Source organism: Zootoca vivipara, chromosome 10 (assembly GCF_963506605.1).
Source record: "Zootoca vivipara chromosome 10, rZooViv1.1, whole genome shotgun sequence".
Classification (NCBI taxonomy): domain Eukaryota; kingdom Metazoa; phylum Chordata; class Lepidosauria; order Squamata; family Lacertidae; genus Zootoca; species Zootoca vivipara.
This window is the reverse complement of record NC_083285.1, coordinates 50,785,052-50,790,325: the sequence shown is the minus strand read 5'-3', so window position 1 is coordinate 50,790,325 and position 5,274 is coordinate 50,785,052. Positions and strand designations below refer to the sequence as shown.

General features: G+C 44.0%; 1 protein-coding gene across 2 annotated transcripts in view; it reads left to right on the top strand.

The window, feature by feature from the left end:
- The first annotated feature begins 4,887 nt into the window (after nucleotides 1–4,887).
- The window catches only part of LOC118091309 (cystine/glutamate transporter-like), a 43,329-nt gene continuing 42,942 nt past the window's right edge, over nucleotides 4,888–5,274 (top strand). Inside the window, exon 1 of one of the 2 annotated variants that reach the window (XM_035128155.2) lies at nucleotides 4,888–5,042. The gene's annotated coding sequence lies outside the window, so the exon portion shown is untranslated. The remainder of the gene's footprint in view (nucleotides 5,043–5,274) is intronic. The other variant, XM_035128156.2, reaches the window with a different exon arrangement.

Below are 5,274 nucleotides of genomic sequence, written 5' to 3'. Positions count from 1 at the left end.
AGCTAGTGATACGTGGCGTGGTGCAAGTCCAATTCCCGGCTTTTCACACAAACAGTTTGTTTTTGATCATGATGTTGCTCCACTTGGCTTTGCAGTACATACAAGCTCCAGTCCTAACCATGGATATTGTCTCCATGTCTGGTGGGTGACGTGAGCTTTTTAAGGAAGAAATGCCAACCAATGCTGGGTCCAATGGCCAAAAAGGTGGTTTCTGCATGTGCTGCAGAGGGAAGCGAGGGGCAGGTGGGGCTTGTCAACCTGGGAAGGGAGCCCACCTACGAGAAAGAAAATTGTGATCCTAAACCTCCGCTGCCTTCCGGGATATCTTGGGGAGAAGGCTAAGGAGTAAACCCTACACAAATCCCTAAGATGGTTGGGTGGTGCCTTGTAGGCCTCCAGGCTCCTCCTGGCAACTCCTGCAGCTAAGCTGGTGTCAAACACATTGCTCTGCTTTCCTTTGGACCACATCAGAGGGGGGTCTTTTCATCTGGGCAGCCCAGGACCTCCATACACACACACTGCCCAGGTTTGTGCCCCCAGGAAATCACTTCAGTGCTGCTAACACTGTGGTTAGACTTCACTCCTGGAAGTGCACTCCATTGTATCTTGAGGCAGATGGATGCCAACAATATACAAATGCATGCCCTCCAACATTTCTCCGATGAAAATAGGGATGGCCCATTCCATAACGATAAATTTGCTATTTATACTCCATACATCTTACTGGGTTGCCCCAGTCACTCTGGGCAGCTTCCAACATACATAAAAACATAATAAAACATTAAACATTAAAAAAACACTTCCCTATACAGGATTGCCTTCAGATGGCTCAGCAGTCAAATAACTCCATACCCTCCAACATTTCTCCAATGAAAATAGGGACATCCTAAGGAAAAGTGGGATCAAATCAGAAGCCGGGAGAGCTTCTCTAAATGAGGGATGTCCCTGGAAAATTGGGGCTTCTTGTTGTTGTTGTCGTTTAGTCGTTTAGTTGTGTCCGACTCTGCGTGACCCCATGGACCATAGCATGCCAGGCACTCCTGTCTTCCACTGCCTCCCGCAGTTTGGTCAAACTCATGTTCGTAGCTTCGAGAACACTGTCCAACCATCTTGTCCTCTGTCGTCCCCTTCTCCTAGTGCCCTCAATCTTTCCCAACATCAGGGTCTTTTCCAGGGAGTCTTCTCTTCTCGTGAGGTGGCCAAAGTATTGGAGCCTCAGCTTCAGGATCTGTCCTTCCAGTGAGCACTCAGGGCTGATTTCCTTCAGAATGGCTAGGTTTGATCTTCTTGCAGTCCATGGGACTCTCAAGAGTCTCCTCCAGCACCATAATTCAAAAGCATCAATTCTTCGGCAATCAGCCTTCTTTATGGTCCAGCTCTCACTTCCATACATCACTACTGGGAAAACCATAGCTTTAACTATACGGACCTTTGTCGGCAAGGTGATGTCTCTGCTTTTTAAGATGTTGTCTAGGTTTGTCATTGCTTTTCTCCCAAGAAGCAGGGACACTTGTAGGATCTGCAAACACATACTTCATGCATCTGATAAAGTGGGCAGCTCTGACTCCTGAAAGTCAATGCCCAGTATATTTGTTAGTCTTTGTTGATTTTATGATGAAATTAACACAACTCCCTGCCTCCCGCCATGAGTGTGAACAGTCTGTAAAAAAATTGTGAGAGGGTAGCAAGGTAACCCTACCTATTCAACGATTATTGCAGTGATGATTGGCGGGGGGGAGGCTCTGGAAAGGTGGGGAAGCAAATACTGTAGTGTTTTCTCCATATGTCGGAAAATATTATCCACCCCAAAGGAGTGGGATTTTGCAAGGCTGACCTGTCCTATTGTGCTAAGTGATGGAGAAAGGAAGGGGATGTTTATCGGCTGCCCTCCCAGAGTTCATATTAGTTCCTGCGGCACGCAATGCGAGGACTTTTCTCTTAGCATGCGTAGCCGCTAATGGGGTTATTGGTCCTCAAGCAATTTAATCCTTTATTAAACCCAATTAGCATCAGTGGCCTCCTGTGGCAGCAAATTCCACCGTCTGCATATCATGCAGGTTCCATGCCCACGCCGTGTGCTCCTCGCTCTACTTACATCCCTTCCCTTTTTGTTTGCTCTAAGGGCATCTGTCGGTGATGATAACAAAACAAAAAAAGCAACAAAGAAGGCTCGAAGTCCAGAGTCGGAGAAGGAGTCCCAAAATAAATACAGAGAGGGAGAGGGGCCTGCTGGGAATATGGATGTCTAAGCCCATCAGAGAAATGGGACACAGTATTCTAGTTGCCAAGAGAGTGTTTACTCTCCCAAAGTCGACTCCTGAAACACAGCAAAGGCAGACAAAATGTCTGTCTCATCCATTGCCTCAGTGATAAAATGCAGGCCTTTATGTACAAAGCAAGGCAATAAAACAAAACCCCATCAAGTCTAATATTCCTGCATTGCAGGAAGTTGGACTTGATGACTGGGGTCCCTTCCAATTCCACGATTCTATGGTCATAAAAAACCTTCTTGTTGCCTCCTATGCCAACCAGGTGAATGCAGGCCATTCAAAATACAGCCTTCTACAATGGTTAATTAACCACAATGGCTAACTGATGTCTGTTTTTAACTTTATAATGGGTTTTATTGTATGGTTTTAAAGATTTATTGCTGTAAGCCTCTTCGCTATGACACAGTGGTGTGCAATTCTTAAAATATAAATTAATATACAAAAATAATGGTTTGAAAGATAGACAAATAAACATGCAAAAGGTTCCAGACAGTGCATAAAAAGCCGTTAGGTATATACCCCAGCATGTGAGCATCACTGCTGATGTAAGGCAGTACTGTATGTACAAACACTTTGGGCAACATGCCTTTGGGTGTAGGAAATGCATTTGTTCAGCCTCAGGCAGGGAAAGGGCTGTAGCCTAGTGGCAGAACATCTGCTTGGCATGCAGATGATCCCAGGTTCAATCCCCAGTATCTCCAGGTAGCCTGTCTGAAACTCTGGAAAAATACCAGCTGTCAGCATAGACAATACTGAACCTGATGGGCTCAGTAAAAGGCAGCTTCTTATCTCCCTGTGTTGGGCCAGTATTAAAAAAGGAAAGAGGATTTCCAGATACCAAGATCCAAATTTGGGACAAGTACATACTCTTTGGTGAGACAACCCCAGCAAAATGTATAAAATCACAATATATGTAGCAAAACGTGGAAATAAAGGCCACTATACCTTTAAAAATGCCCTTCCAAGTTCCAAGACCACATGTTTGGTAAGTTAAAAATGGTTTACTTACAAACTCTCCAAAGGTCATATTCATGTGCTTTGCCATACAGCATTCAGAAAAAGTTGCACAGGTAGTAAAACTTAACTTAGTTCCTAGATTATTGGTACAGGAGCTCAAGAGTTGCTGGCGAGAGCCATGCAGTTGAGCTGGAGCTTCTCAGGTAGATTGAAGGGAACCATGGGCTTGATTACCTATTTCCTCCCAAGGTAAGGGAAGTGACATAGCTAAGCCTGGCAGGATAGTTTACTCTATTGTTTTAACCCAGGCATCCCCAAACTGCGGCCCTCCAGATGTTTTGGCCTACAACTCCCATGATCCCTAGCTAATAGGACCAGTGGTGAGGCATGACGGGAATTGTAGTCCAAAACATCTGGAGGGCCAAAGTTTGGGGATGCCTGTTTTAACCCCTTCATGCATGAATTAGACTGCTTTATCCCTCAACTACTTTCCTCCTTTACCTTCTGTCTTTGTTTGTATCAGATTTCTTAATACAGTGGTTCCCAACAGGTGGTCCGGGGACCCCCAGGGGTCCGCGAGCTATGCCAGAGGGGTCCGCAAGATGCTATTAGAATAAAAAATATATTAAATATATTTTGTATGATAACAGATTTTTTGTTTTGGCCGCTTCCTGCATGAGCAGAGTCTAGCGCAAAACTAGAATTAGATAGAGGCAGTAGTTCTGCTGTATGCCGTTAGGTGGCGCTTTACAGACACTACTGTTTTGCAAAGAGGCAGCGCGCGCATTCTACTAACGCTCACCTCCTCAAGATGCTTTGCGCGTGTCGGATTCATTTGTGCGCTACTGCGCAGGTACCCTGTCTTCTCCATTCCCCTCCCTCCTCCCTGGCGCGCGCTGCCTCTTTGCAAAACAGTAGTGTTTGTAAACAAAGCGTTGTTTTTCGCGGAAGCTACAGTTCGCGTAGTTAAAAATGGACCATTGGTTAAAAAGTGGTTCGTTAAAACGACAAAGGCCTACAGATGAAGAGGAAGATAATGCATTTGATGTTCAAGCAAGTAAGTCAGTGACTCTCGAACCGATCTTGTCAGTGTCCATTGAACCTAAATCGTAAAACGTATAAATATAAAATATAAAAAGACTCTTAATTTGGCTCTCACTTTTTAATTTTAGGATTAGGAATTAATGGGGGTCCTTGTCACAATAGCGGCTCGATGAGGGGTCCTCGAGAAAATTTTGTTGGGAACCCCTGTCTTAATATAACAAACAGTCGGGACCATGTGAATTAGAGACAGAAACAAATCTGGTTAATCAAATAATGATTTTTTTCAGGCGATGAAACGGGGAAAATATTGTTAAGAACATAAAAAGAGACCTGCTGGATCAGACCAAAGGCCAGCATTTTGTTCCCACAGTGGTGAACTAGATGCCTATGGGAAGCCCATAAGAAGCAGATGAGGCTGTGGAGTATAATTGGCTTAACTGACACTGAAATGAAAATGCATGTGTCTTAATGGAAAATGGCTAAATGTGTATTGCTAACATTGGGGGTTTTTTCACAGGAGGTTTCTAAAGGACTCTGAGCTGCAACTAGTTAACGATTAGCTGTTTATTGTTTCCCTACTCTGTGCTGAGAGGGAACCTTAGATCAGGTGACAAAATTACTGAGTTGCAAACTCGCCATCTTGAAAGCTGTGGTGCTTTTAAGTCTTCCTTGCCACAGGGAACAGAAAACGTAAACATAGTTTTCAATGAAAAGATCTCTAGAAAAATGGATGTAGTTGAAGAGAGAGAGAGACCTTTGCTTATACAGTAGGTCTGTTTGGATTATTTCATATTTTCTAAGATGCCGAGCCTGTGCTGGACAGCACAATACATTTTGGTTTTATCTTTGATGCTTATGTTCTGTTTTTAAAGAGATCTGCAAGTAAAAGTCTGGATAATATTTTTATGGGCCCAACCAATGGTTTCTTCCAAAAGGTGTAAATTCTTATGCTTCCAGTTGCTTCATACTGTGCAATATTGATATCTGCAACATAGGCCAATAC